At 46.6% G+C, this 15,606-nt stretch overlaps 1 pseudogene; it reads right to left on the minus strand.

Moving 5' to 3' along the window:
- Positions 1 to 14,287: 14,287 nt before the first annotated feature.
- Positions 14,288 to 15,176, minus strand: LOC123450524 (annotated as a pseudogene).
- Between the last annotated feature and the right edge of the window lie 430 nt (positions 15,177 to 15,606).

Below are 15,606 nucleotides of genomic sequence, written 5' to 3' on the forward strand. Positions count from 1 at the left end.
CAGCAAGTAACAAATAGTAAACAGCGAGCAAAACGTTGTATAAATGGTTGGAAACAAGGCCTAGGGTCCATACTTTCACTAGTGCAAGTTCTCTCAAAAATACTAACATAGTTGAATCATATATAAATCGCTCACGTGCGACAAAGAGTTCACTCCAAAGTCACAAATAGCGGAGAACAAACGGAGAAATTGTTGTAGGATACTAAACCACCTCAAAGTTATCCTTTCTGATCAATCTTATGAGCTATCACGTGTCAGGAACAGCTCAAGTGGATCAATAGAACATCCCATTGTCACCATAGATATCCCATCACAAGACATACATAAAGTGTTCTCAAATCCTTAAAGACTCGATCCGATAAGAAAACTTGAAAGGGAAAACTCAATTCATCAAAAGAAGATAGAGAGGGGGAAACTCCATATGATCCATCTATATTAGTAATGTTCGTGATACATCAAGATCGTGCCATCTCAAGAACACGAGAGAGAGATATTGAACACATAGCTACTAGTACATAACCTCAGCCCCGAGGAGGATTACTCATACCTTATCATGCCGAGAAAGAGAGATTTGTTGATGGAGAGGTGCAACCCTGAAGAGATGGAGGCGATGGCGGCCACGGCACCGGTGAATTCTTCCTTGGTCTTCGTGCTGGAATGGAGGACCCTCTCTCCTTCTTGGTGGCTGTCAAGGGAGAGGCAAATTCGTGACTCTTGGTGGCTCTACCAAAATTAGGGGTTTTCTCTCCTTATATGTGCCTCTGTGGTGCACTATGGCCCTCCGATGGATGGACCCTTGATCCAATGGCTCTCGGGCACCTCTAGAACCTTCCTAGGGGCTCCTCTCTTTCCTCATGATTCTCCAAAGTCGTTTCTTGGCCGAATATATCAGATATGTTAAGAGTTGGACTCAATCACGTTAACAATTATTGTGATCCCGTAATCAGATATTTTCCTTCACTAAAAAGGATCTCCAGATCGCATACGAACTTCTTTTTGGACAAGTTTGTAGTACAAAAACATTGCCATAAAATTCTCCACACTTTCCTAGTTTTAATCATTTTAGTTTTAGTTTTGGATGAGTAATAACACCTATAAAGGAGTAATTCCTAGTGTGTAAGCTCGCTGTTGAGGAACGATAACCCTAGAGGTAGTGTTCGGATCACCCGACAACTTTCAACGCGAATATTTAATTTTCAATATTATCCGTTTCTGCAGCGGGTACCATGAACTCCTCAATCGTAGAGTGGTTGCTCGCTTCAATGTCAGCCCCCATTATGCATACCTAAAGCTGCAAATGCCAGGACCCAAGGGTGTTATCATTGTCAATGGTAACACCAAACGATCCATACACACCAAGCAACACACTACAGATTTAGCAGCCGAAGCATGGGCCAGTGACGCGACTCCTTACCCAAGAGTATACATTAAGAAACATAAATGGGCTCGCACCCTGCCACAGTCTCATACCTCGGCGGATAATAGGGATACACCGCTCATAGAAGCACATTGCCTGCAGCAAAGTACTTACCTCGAAGACACAACTTTGCACTTAAGATACCATGGGCAGTTGTGAGGACCAATCAGACGTGGCTTACAGTTCAGATAAACCAATCCATGGACAATATAGTCTCTAAACATATACAATGCCATCAAGGACCAATTTCTGCGTAAAGCACACATACACATCGGCGGCTTCTCAACACGACCATTGACTACAAGAGTTGTTCATCCGAGATCCCTCTTGTCCAAGGGGAGTCCTCAGATGAGCAAAGGCGCACACGTGCCACAACTGCTTGTGATGTTTGAATTGCAAAGTTCATAATTTTCTTCGAAAGTAAGAAACGCTCTTTTGTTACTTATGAGATTTGAATTCATTTTTTGTCTCCTACCTTTACTAATATACTTCCCAAATACTTACACAAGTCTATTTTTGCACGCACACATTGTATGATTTGATGGGGAAACCACCCCTTTCAGACTGCATATTCCTATTCTACTTGTGTGGGATCTTGGATTTGCGTTATATGCACCAGTTCAGAATTATGTCTTTTTGTCCAATGTTGGATTGCCCCGCTCCTGTGTTTAACCTTTTGCATTCTAATAGTTCGGGTAAAAAGGTAAAGGGAGAACCAGTGCGATTGTATTTCCAGTTCATCTAGTTAAGCACCTAAGTGGAGAAAGCCGAAAACTAGCTCGCATGATACGCGAGAATTGGTCCATGATCCAAAGACAAGTGTCAAACTAAGGAACCGTTAGGGGTTCATCGCTTTCTACGATAGGTTTCGAAGTCATTCAGACCAAGTGATTACTAGGATTTTTACACCAAGGTATAAGCCGTAAATCACAAATTTTTGAAAGGGTTCTACTTACCACCCATGATAACGCTATTATGGTCAAATGAAAGTGTTAAAGACCGATGGTCCGATATCCTGGTTTTATCTCGCATTACCGCCTTGATGGTTCCAAGACATTGGCTAAGGGTAACTATGCGGAACTTGAAAACACCCTTGGTATATTCTGGCACGGGGCTAAAGTCGACCACCAGAAAATTTCAGTATTAAAATAACCAAAATAATAGTTGCAATTCAAAGGCATGTATGTGCCAAAGATAAACTAAAAGGCATTGTCTCATACAAGAACTTCTACATGATAGCATCCAATACTCAAGCATTGTGTCCTTCGTGCATAGTGCCTCTATAGCTCGGGCACCCTCCATAGCAATGGCGAAATAACATTCGGGGCACTTGTGCTCCTACCCAGGCGACGGAGGTGCAATAGCAATCTTTGTGGGCTCCAACTTCGGTAAATTTGTCATTGTTTTCGCAATAGCCATGCGAGCTCCTTCGATGCAGACCGAGCGCTTCATGAAGTTTATTTGACGCGACGCAAAAATTAGCTTCTGAACTAAGCCGAAGTAGATGTTGGGCAATGGTTCGGCCAGCCACAGCCTGATGCACAAGTCCTTCATGGACGGCTCAGTCGACTTGTGAAGCTCCATTAACTGTTTCAACCGGTCGGTCGCTAGTTGAGGATGCTTCGGATCCAGGAACTATGCCTAGAAAAGCCTCTGCTATGACGCATCCTCTTGAGAAGCATAATACTTCTCAGCCTCGATTGCACTCTTCAGCAGATCGGCCATAGCACCTGAAGAGCTACATACTCGGTTAAGGGACACAAATCTTCGCCTGCAAAAGGTACACTGCAATAAATATTGCTTACCAATTGGGATTTCTTTCATCCGATGAAACTCCTTCTCGAGGTCATGTGCCTCTTTCTGCGCTTCTCGGAGGGCAGCAGTGACCCATGACAGTTTGTTCGATTTTTCTTTCTCTTTGTGCTCGAGAGCCTCGTTCTTCGTGATCTCCTCCGTAACTTCCTTCTAAACTTTGCTTACCCGAGCTTCAAATTTCTAGCTAATGGACTTAGCCTTTACAGGCGGTGCCCTCTGTTCGGCGCCCTCTTGCTTGGCTTGGCTCGGTTCGGCCTTGAGCCGATCAACGTAGGCAGCCACAACTGTGATAATCAGTTGACAAGCACTCATTTAGAGGAAAAATGATACATAAATCCATAGAAATTCTAAGTCTCGTGTACTCACTTTGAGCGTCTTCTAAACGCTTGTTGATGCGATCTAGCTCCTCTTTGAAAACTCTTAATTTTTGATTTATTTCCTCCAACTCCAAAGAGTTGGGGGCTAAGGCTGACATAGAGGCCTGCAAAAGAACATATTGTGTTCATTTTCAAATATCCGTTTTTCCAGGATCCATTCTGGTTAACCCACTAGAGCCTTGGGCGCTGCACACATTGTTTTACAAATAATTATAACCCCTACACGAGTCTTTTAAACTCACACATGGCTTGTGGACTACTGGGCATAATAAAACATTTAGACATCGGATAGTTATAAACCAAAAAGTATGCGGATTACCGGGATGACCGCTAAGAGTGTGTCGAAAGCTCCTTTCAGACCGCTATCAACGGACTGAATACATTGCAAAACCGCAGGCACATGATTGCGACATTCTTCGAGAATGGATGGCTCATTTAGACCTTCCTCCCTTAGCTTTGGCAATCTAGTCCAGTCTGGCTCCATCGTTGATGGCTGCAGGTGTGTCGTAGTTGTCTCCCTTAGCAGCGAGACCACTACCGCTAGCACCGAAGATGGGGGATTCTCCGTAGTAGTCTTCGGAGGACACCCAAAGGGTCCGACTCCTCCCTCCTTCATCACTAGGGTGAGTTCATCCTCTTGGTCCTTGGTGGTCGATGTATTGACCTCGGCCATAGTATCGTCACCCCCGGCCGTGGTATCCGGCTTAGGGGGACCTCCTTAGATACCGCCTCTCCGGTTCCATGAGTCGTAGGGACAGGTGAGTAGGGCGATCCAGCCCTGCTTTCAACCAGGTCAGCTGGTAGGGAATCCCCCTCCGAAATCTCATTGGTGGGAAGATCACGCTGCGGGCTGTAATACAAAGAATGATCCTAATTAGAACCACGGTAATTAGATAGAAGGTGTATTTGGATTTTTCGTCCAAACCTTTTGGCTTGGGGATCACCGTGAGGATCCTTCGAGGGACCGGTGCTTCGTACGCAGACTCCTCGTTTGAGTCCAGAATGTCATTGAATAGGGCCATATGGACCCTACACGGCTTCGTTGAAGCAATAGGAGCATGGTCTCCCTGAGCGTCTTCGCACGCCGCTCTCCTTTTGGTATGAGAGGAGTCGCTCACCTCCTCCTAATCATCCTCTTCTTCTCGTTCCATGTGGGAGGGAGCTAATGTCTCTTCAGACTTGGTATCCGGGGGACCCTTCGTTCGAAGCCCCCTCCCTGATCTTCTTCTTCCCTTTCTTCTGTTCCTCTTTCTCCCTCGGAGCCGTGTACGGCTTCTCAACCAACATGGCCACTAGCAGAGGGTTGCTGGCATCCTCGGGCACCGGCACCGGATAGTTAACCCGTCCGGATTTCCTCAGCCAGATGTGCGGGTGTGAGGCAGGAAGGGGTAAGTGCCTTATTAGAGGAGGGATGAAAGTTAAAACAATTCGGTAAAAACGTTACCAGCATAGCTGGATTGAGGAGGGAAAGGCCTTCATCCTCCTCCTCATCGGGCCAAGTCTTGTTCGACTTGATTAGAGCCTTCCATAGCTTTTTGAGTGTGGTTCGGAAAAAACTCTCTACCATGCCAACTTTATTGTCCAGATCCTCCAAATCACACCACCACATCGGGACGGACGAGGCTGGCATGGGAGAAGATCGTGATGCAGCATCACCTGTACCACGTTGGTAAGGTTGATCTTCTCCATTAGATCGAAGATCCTCTTCATGAGATCCTTCACGTCAGCGGCCTCCTCCCAATCTAGGGCCTTCTCCCTCCAGGATGTGAGGCGCATAGGGGGCCCAGATGTGAATGCAAAAGGAGCAACCTCGTCGGTGTTGCGTGGCTCGGTGATGTAGAACCACTCCTTTTGCCATGACATGATAGTGTTGATGAATATGCACTTTGTCCATGTAGCCCTGTTGAGCTTGCCGATCATTTCCCCTTTGCAGTCAGCCTGCTCGCCGTTGATGACTTTGGGCTTGACGATGAGGACATTCAGCCATAAGCCGAAGTGGGGTTGGACCCGTAGGAAGGCCTCACAGACCATGATGAAAGAGGAGAGATGGGTGATGGAGTTTGGGGAGATCGTCCAAGTCGAGACCATAGTAAAACATGATCCCTCGAATGAATGGCTGAAGGGGGGATCTTAAACGTCTAATTAAATAAGGGATAAAAACCACTCTTTCCCCATCTCTTGGGTGGGGATAACTTGGTCCTCCTCGGGTGCACGGTGGGCTATGTTTTCCAGGAGGTAACCACAGCTCTCCATCTCCAAAATGTATTTTTTGGAGATGGAGGAGACCTCCCAGTTGACCTTTGAACCAGCACTAGCTATTTCCAAACTAGTGAGAGGGTTCGAAAGCTTGGGAGGGGAAGAAGGGATTAGGTCACTTGAGCTTGGAGAAAGGGGAAGGGTGATGGCAAGCGAGATCTAAGGTGCAAGAGGAGGCCGTGGTGACCGTTTTCACCTTTTATGACTTGCTAGAATACCAAAGGCCTCGCTATTATACCATAAACTCTATGACTACTCGATAAACTCACAATTATGGGTGTGTGGGATAGGCCTAAACCATAAACCATATCCCTAAAAAGGGGGCACAATCTCCATGATGGGACGTGCCAAATAAAACAATGTCGAGCCGATTGTTCAAAAAAACTATGGCCTTTCGGTTTAGGAAAGACGTCGCCCGTTGTTAAATTGGTAGACCTAGGTATAAAAATCTGTATACTTGACTTCATGCTTAAAAGGGAAGGAGTCGTCACGAGTCGAGCTATCTTCGGTCGGAGAATTCTCCTCGCAAGCCTAATCCCATGACGTCGACTATGGAGGAGGATTTCGGTATTGGAGGCTAGTTTGGGGGAGAACTGAGGGAGTCCAGGACTAGGGGTCCTTGGGCCGCCTACCTATGAGTATGGGCCGGGCTTTTCTCAATAGTTCGACCCTTCATGGAAGTGTTGTATTCTAGATGGACTCTTCCAAAGACTTGGCGTGCAATCCACGGAGACATAGGCATCGGCATATTCCTTTTCTGTTGTAACCGACCTTGTGTAAATCTTGACACCCCTCGCGTCTATATAGGCCAGGGGGTCATAGCTCAGAGGGTACTCAATCTCATTATGATTAGGGTTTAGACCAAGACATCAATCTTGCAGTAGATCAACCTTGTAATCTGTACTATCCCATCAATAACAGCAAGAGCAGGACATAAGATCTTACCTCCATCAAGAGGGCCCGAACCTGGGTAAAACACCGTCCCCATCGTCTCCTGTTACCCATCGACCCAAGATCCACAATTTGGACCCCTACTCGAGATCGACCGGTTTTGACAGCAGCAGTGAGGTCTCGTTCGACTATGTTGGTTCGTGTACTTCACGGATTCATTCTTCTTCCAAGCGGGGCCTCACGCAAGATGATTATTTCCCTGGATACCACTACTATCATTGTTATGCTAGTTCTCTCACTTCTACCATTATGTATCATTACCTACCACCTGAATGTAAGGCCTCCCAACATTTCCATGAAAAGCCTCTAAGCCCTCCACATCCCAGCAAACCATTGTTTGGCTATGTTACCGCTTGCTCATCCCTTCTTATAGCGTTGTTAGTTGCAGGTGGAGGTTGTTTCCATGTGACAACATGGATTCCATGAGATATCACATTATTAATCCTATTTAATTTAATGCAACTATATACTTGGTAAAAGGTGGAAGGCTTGGCCTTTTTCTCAATGTTTTGTTCCACCTTTGCCCCCTAGTTACATGTGTACCAGTGTTATGTTCTATATTCAGTGATCCTAAAATGCTTGGGGTTGTTATGGGAACCCCCTTGATTTTTTTTGGGATAAAACTCTTCTTGCAACGCCCTACATTGGTAATACATTTGCCTAATAACTAATAAAAATGCAAAGGGACTTGTCGGCACCTACGGAGAATTGATCATCAACCCGGGCTAGTTCTCCTCATGAGTGTTGGTCCAAACCGGGCGATGTCCGACGCCCCATGGTCTCCCGGGGTGTCAGCCAACCCAACGTCTTGCTCATCTGGTAGTACCATGAGAAAGAGACACGCGCGAATCCTATTGGGATCTGCGTGTCGGGGGGCCTTGTGGGATTTGTTTTACCTTTCTCGAACGTCTTGTGCATAGGACTCCGAGGATACTTTGGGCTATCTTGAGGTTGAGGTTTTCCACCGGGATTCTGAGGATACTACGGATTTTCCATGGTTCAGGTTTTCCATGCAGCTTGTGGCTAGTTTGTGATGGATGACTTGGAGCACCCCTCCAAGGTTAAATCTTTCTGAGAGCCGTGCCCACAGTTATGTGACAACTTGTAAACCTTATTTAACACCCGGTCATACCCAACTTGAGGTAAACTCAATTAAAATATACCAAATGTGTGTGTAACCGTGACTGTCTTTACTCATGAGTTCTGAACTGAGAGAGAACACACTGGGGTTATGTTTGACTCGTAAGTAGGGGTTCAGGATCATTTAGTGATCATCATTAGTTCACGTCCATGTATGCATAGATAACCCCCCTTTTATTCCAGGTACTCGTAAGTTAGAATACTCAAATAAATTCTTAGTGCTTGCTGCAGCCTCACCACTTAACCATACCTCACCCATTAAGCCTTGCTAGTCTTGATACCTTTAGGAATGAGATTGTTGAGTCCCTGTGGGTCACAGATTACTACAACAATAGTTGTAGGTATAGGTAAAGCGATACTTTGATGTGAGCGTCATGATTGTCATATTTGGACTTTATTCTTCTTCTTTGATCATAGGATGGGTTCCATGCTAGTAGTCTAGGATAGCAAGGATGGATGTCATTTTTATCGTTTGATTTCGTGTGTAGTCGGACCCTCCTCTTCTACCTGGTGACTGAATCTATGTTTGTATTGAGATGATCATGTTTAGCTTATGTAGAGTGTAAGCCAATTGCATATACTCATATTTTTATTACATGTACTTGTAATGATATCCATTCTTTCAAAATTATGAGATGAACTTCTATTCCTGTCGAGGCCCTCATGCCAAAGTGAGGATAGGTTCGCATCTTGGGAGTTACACTTAACTAGACCAACCTATGATTGCCCACAACACACATAGCTAATTATTGTGAATATTCTATGTTACTTTTAATTTTTCCATAGAGTTTTACAATAGAAACCGTTTGGCAATTAATTTGAATACGTATGGTGCAGATTATAGGGTGAATGTTTCGCATTGGTATTTTTCCCACGTTGCAATTGTGTGGGGTGACTTCCATTGTGCCGCTTCACTTGTGTTTTGATTAGCCAGAACGCATCCCCACGGATCGCATGTATAAACCGCAGGATGTACACAGTTCGAACGGGTGTCCGTATTCCATCACACGAGAGTGCTATTTTATTTGAGAGTGATATTTATAATTTATCACACACGGTTGGGTCTAGTGATTAATTTCCTTTTAAGCATGTTATTCCAGAGTATAGTAATATTTAAGATTTATCACACACGGTTGGGTCTACGATTCGTTGCCTCGGAAGCATATTATTCTAGGACAGAAGACCCTCAACACCCACACGTCAAAAAATCCTCACCCCTGCTCGTCCCCCTCCACCTCCCCCTCCCCAGTAGCACCTACAATCCTTGGTGACTCTCCATGTCACCACCTATGCCTCTGACAACCACTTGGCTTGACGCATGTAACCGCTTCCGGCTACTGCCAAACGTCACCACATTTCGCCAATAGTGCTTGTCGCTGCCTATCAACAGTGACTTTATCAACACTGCTCTCCGTCGTCCCAAGCTTGCCCGATTGGGGAATTTTCGATAATAGGTTTTGCCCCATGGAGAATGAGGTAACTAATCTATTGAAATATTTCCTGACATCTCTTGTCCTAGTCCGTATGCCCCTTTTAATCACCCATTCAAAATCGGCATGGATTCATGTTTCTTCATGATGATTCAAGGGATTTCATTCAGAGTGTACAGTGCAAGGACACATCAGGGCTATCTGGCCTCGGACATCCTGCCCGGAACATTACTCCATCGAGCGTCATTGCCGGCCCCACGGTGGGCACCAAATATCGTGGTATTTCGGTAGTAGATGCCAGGTGGTGGCTTAGATCGTGATTTGGGACCGATGGGACTAGCGGCGTCTGGGAATTTGTGTAGGCGCAAGACACATGACGCTGATGTACTCAGGTTCAGGGCCTTCTGGTGAGGTAAAACCCCTAGTCCTGCTGGTGTGACTATAGGTGATCACAGTACAATGGTTCTCCTAGAGCTGCTCGTGAGGAAGGGGACGAAGGTCTCGCTCTCGGTCTTGCTACCTCTCTAGTTGCTTACGTGGGGGGGGGGGGTTTGGTATTCGAGTGTTCGACATCCCCCCTCTCGATGCGCTGGGGTCTGGCTTTATAGTCCAGCCAGGGGTATACACTAGTGGGGAAAAGAAGAGGGTTGGGCCCGGCTACTAGCCTTTCTGGCTGGCCACGAGGCCCGCCGACTGTCGGGTCTTGTTCGGCACGGGGCCCACCGGCCGAAGGCTACAATGGCCAATACGTCGGTCGTCACGCAGTAGGTAGACGTGAGCAAGGCTACATTGCCCCTTGCCTGGTAAACCTCGGGGGTAACCGGAAGCCTTGTAGCCTCGCTGCCCCTCACATCATCACGCCCATGGCCACGTCGTGCCTGTCAACGTGTACTATAGCCACGCGTGCCTCTGCATCAGTACTCCGGTCTTGTCGTCATTGGTACGGCCGGATGAGACAGGCACTCACCCGCCAGCTACCATTGGGGCCAGACGGATAAGCCGGTTGTTGCTAACCCACTGGCAGCACGACGATCGGATGGGTCGTCTGCCACCAGACGGCCCCCAAATGTTTTGGAGAAATGTTTCCTCCACTTTGGTATGCCCACGGTCCATTACCCCGTCGGTAGCCCCCAAAACCGTTGGGTCTGGAGTCGTCCGGACGAGGGGGGCAATAGTTTCCCCCCACCCCCAAAGATTGATCGTTGTTGGAGCTGACGCACCTGCCCGAGCCGGCGGGCGAGACGTCTGGCCACCGGTCGGTAGGGCTGGCACCAGCCAAGGGCCAGTTGGACGGCGCATCGCGTGGGGCGGTGAACGGTTGAGGGAAAGTCAGAGGCCGCAGCGCTTGGGGGCCCGTGCCGATGCTTCGGGCTCGGTTCCGGCCGGCATGTGCCACATGTGGCCCGGTAGTGGGCGGCAAGACGAACACCACGCGCGGTATGGGACGTCGGTGCAGGCCTAGTCTCACAGGCCATGGCCCGCGGACAAGATCCTTTATGGTCGTGGGCTGGCGGTTGGGGTGCCCCGCGCGATTAATGCGTGCGGGTGTAGTGGGTGAATGGCGGCGTGGTCGGAACCGATACCATGCCCTGCTACCTCTTGAGCTTCCGTTGGTTTTTTCCCTTGAAGAGGAAAGGGTGATGCAGCACAGTGGCAGTAAGTATTTCCCTCAGTTTGAGAACCAAGGTATCCATCCAATAGGAGAATCAAGATGAAGCGCCAATGTACCTACGCAAAAACAACAAACTTGCACCCAATGCTACAAAGGGGTTGTCAATCCCTTCACGATTGATTGCAAGGTGAGATCTGAAGGCGGAAAGTGCAACAAAGTAAAAGTGTAAGGTTGAAAATATGATGTGAAGTAGACCCAGGGGCCATAGTGTTCACTAGAGGCTTCTCTCAAGATAGCAAATATTACGGTGGGTGACCGAATTACTGTCAAGCAATTGATAGAATCGCGCAAAGTCATGACGATATCTAAGGCAATGATCATACATATAGGCATCACGTCCAAGACAAGTAGACCGATACTTTCTGCATCTACTACTATTACTCCACACATTGACCGCTATCCAGCATGCATCTAGTGTATTGAGTTCATGACGAACAGAGTAACGCCTTAAGCAAGATGACATGATGTAGAGGGATAAATTCATGCAATAGATATAAACCCCCATCTTTTTACCCTTGATGGCTACAACACAATGCGTGCCTCGCTGCCCCTTCTGTCACTAGGTGAGGTCACCGCACGGTATGAACCCAAAACCAAGCACTTCTCCCATTGCAAGAATCATAGATCAAGTTGGCCAAACAAAACCCACAACTCGAAGAGAATTACGAGGATATGAAATCATGCGTATAAGAGATCAGAAGAAACTCAAATAAGATTCTTAGATAATCTGATCATAAATCCACAATTCATCGGATCTCGACAAACACACCGCAAAAGAAGATTACATCGGATAGATCTCCATGAAGATCATGGAGAACTTTGTATTGAAGATCCAAGAGAGACACTACAAGGAATATGCTAATACACGACGCTATTTTTTCGTCGCTACATCGTCACGGTTTTTCATTTACGACGATCTCACGACGAAAAAGCAAGCGTCGAAAACGGAGCGTCACAAATGAACAACAGCGACGTTTTGATCAAAATCGTCGTAACTTTTACGACGATTCCTGGATTGTCGTAACCTGTTCAACGATCCTAAATCGTCGTTGGCAATCAAACCCAGTCCTACGTGGCAAAATTATGATGAAATCAAAACGTCATGGTTGAAATCAGCCCAACCCATTTCAATTGATCACATGGGCTGATTTTATTATTTTAGGCTTTTTATTGGGCTTCTTTTTGGGCCTTAGCCTATTTATAGCCACTTTTAATTTTATTTTTTTCGAATTTTGGTTTATGGCCTTTTACTTTCTATTGATTTTTTTGGCCATTTTCTTTTTGTACTGGTCCAACATGTCATGCTGATCTCAAAGTTTTGGCAAATTTTGGGTCTCGAGATTTTTTACATTTTGATTTGTAGCATTATGAAGGCACAAATATATCTGAGCCAATACAGGTGAGAGCACAAACTTAGAATCAACCTAAATTTAATACTAATACTAATATATTGTCTTTGACATAGGCTCGACCACCAAATCACGATCCTATCAAGTCAAGAAAGCAAACCAAACAGATTTAGATATTATGATGCTTTGTAGGATTGTAAAGACTGTTGCTAGTATTTCCGTGATGGCAACATGAGATTTCTAACTGTATATTGTGCCTGAAATTTCCCCACCATTTTGGAAGGTGGGGATCCAGAATTTTTCACAGATACTGTATGAACGCCTATTCAGAATATTTGGTAGTACTAGATTTTTAATGTTACTGATAAACTTGGTGAAATCTGTAATCTGTCAGTATGAATTCAACTCAGTATGAATTCCTATTCATGAACCTTAAAACAATGAGATAAGAGTACCTGACTTCCCTTTGAATGTTAGAGTATTTGTGGTGGTGGCGTGAGGCTGGGTGCTAGTCCAGATAGTTTCAGGATTCAGCCTCAGCAAAATGCAATGTTTTAAAAGATACATTACATAGTGAAGCATTCTCTCACAGCAATAAGATTCATTAATCTCTTCTTTTTATACGATCGGTCCATGTTAGTAGATACGGCCAAAATTTTATTATAATAATGTTTAGACCATACCAGAAGCCCATTTGTTCGGTTGTAACCTGAGTGTGTTTTAGCACGAATAGGATGATGTATAGAAGACTCACAGGTATTAGATCAAAGGTGACCACCTCAGGTTGTGAATTATGGCTAACAATAACCTAAAAATAAAAGCATACGAATATGAATGTAGACAGCAATAACCTCTGATAGAAAGTTGGACAACACTTACCCATGCGTAACAGAGAAACCTCTATCAGGCCATTGTCCACTCATTACTGTAAACATCTATCAGGCCATTGTGTGACTCATTAGTGTAAACGGCTGATTGATGTACTGAATTAGCTCATCAAAAGCAACATGACAGCAATGGAAATATTGTATCAATTCACAAGTTCACATATGAACACCAAGTGAAACAGAAATGAGTGAGTGATGGGATCAAATTCACTTGGCTGAACAAATGTACTAGAGATGGAGAACAATTGTTTACCCAGTACACCCCAAATACGGCCCTCCTTCATGCAGCAAAAGCCCCTAATCCTTTCTTCCAAGCAGTAAGGCCACAACTGACAGTAGCGACACACATAAGGACCTGCGAAAGGCAAAGAAAGAGAGTGAAGCAGCCTAGCAAGATTTGAGGACAACGAGGTAGCCGTGGCCGATCCCGGCCCCCACGCGGCCGACGATGTGGAGACGGCTATCAGAGGGCCCGAAGACGTCGCGGCCGACATTGGTGCCCGACCGCACGACGAGCGCGAAACCCAACTTCTCGGCCACGAGCACCATGGGTTTGCCCTCGACGGCCACCGCATCGGAAGCGGGCGGGGACAAACAGGTATGGCTCTGTTGAACAGAGCAGGGTAATGAGTGCAACTGATAATGATTGGATAAAGAAGTTTCAACTACCTAATAGGTTTGTACACCAAACTTGACACGGACACAACTCACCCTGAAGGTTACAAGGTTACCGCAATATGGTTTTTGATGAAGCTCAAACATTTCACATCAATGATGTTAGTATTATGTCAGAGCAAGATTTTATATATACTTAAAGTTGTTTCCAGTTTATCTTCAAGATCACTGTCGGCGACTTGATTTCGCACAAGGAGCATGGGAAATTCTTTTCAACAACTACCAATTATGTATTCCTATTAATCATGGTTGTGGTTGTATTTGTACTACCGAATCAAGATACTCAGTTCAAGCAAGCCATTAGAGACTCTGCTCATACTAACTGACCGAATTGGTGACGTAGTAGACGACGATGGCGGCGGCGGCGCCGCGGTAGTACATGGGCGCCAGGCTGTGGTACCTCTCCTGACCGGACGTGTCCCAGATTTCGAACTTGATCGTCTCGTCGTTGACCGCCAGGGTCTGCGAGAAGAAGGCGGCTCAGATGGTGGATTCCTGCGGCCGGCCAAACGCACCAGCAAAACAAAATCAGCACACACAAACAGACAGGTCATGGCCAGTTTGCAGCACATCCTGGGGCATGTGAAGGAAGGGAAGGGAAGGGCGAGGGAGGTGGCCTGGAACTCGACGAACTGGCCCTTGACGAAGCGGAGCACCAAGCTGGACTTTCCCACGTCCCCTAGAAGTACCTGGCCATCGATCCAATACCACATGAGCATATATCGGAAAACACAACACATGTCCTTGATCGGATCGAGGGCACGGAGCGGCAGGAGCGAATTGCAACAGGGCTACTACCACCCGAACACGTGGACCGGAGATAAAGTAAAATAAGAATACAAAATCCAGCCTGCCACTAGAGGAAACGACGGGAACGGGGCGGAGGCCGGAGGGAAAGGGGGCGGGGGGTGCTCACTAGCTTGGCGTTGCGGATCTTGCTGCCGCCAGTGCCGGCACCGTGTTGGCCGCCATGGGGAGGATAGGGCAGGGGTTGGGGACCTCCGGCCGGCGGGATCCGCTTAATCGATTGGGGGAGGGGATGGAGGGGGCGGCGAATCTGGGGAGAAAGGAACTCTGGTGGCGACGGACGGACGGATGATAAGGAGGACAGATCGATCGAGAGGAGAAAGTTTGGGACTTCTCTTCTTGGCGACTCGCGTGTGTGACACATAGAGAGGGAGAGAGATGCTGCATTGTGTTCTTGCATGTCGCGCTGCGAGGAGATGAGGACGAGGGAGGACTAGATGAGGAGGGAGGCGGGGACGGGGAAGAGGTGGCGGCAATGAGGAGATGGGGACGAGGGAGGACTGGATCAAGAGGGGGCGGGGAGGGGAGGAGGAGGTGGTGGCGGTAAGGGGATGGGGACGAGGGAGGAATGGTGTGATGGGCGGAGGGGTCGATGGGATCTGAGCTAGGGTTTGGGCTACGGGTGGGGTTTTTTTTCATTTTTTTCCTATAGATACATGGATGGATGGATGAGAGATGGTGAGATAAATGGATGGATGGATGGGTGCCATGTCATCGACCCGTGGGAAGAGTTCTGATTGGTTCGAAAAATCGTTGATTTAAAATAGTTTTCAAGTAGTAAAAATAGAGGAATTTTGTGAAACATCTATTAAAAATATTTTGCAAAAGGG

Source organism: Hordeum vulgare, chromosome 4H, assembly GCF_904849725.1.
Source record: "Hordeum vulgare subsp. vulgare chromosome 4H, MorexV3_pseudomolecules_assembly, whole genome shotgun sequence".
NCBI lineage: Eukaryota > Viridiplantae > Streptophyta > Magnoliopsida > Poales > Poaceae > Hordeum > Hordeum vulgare.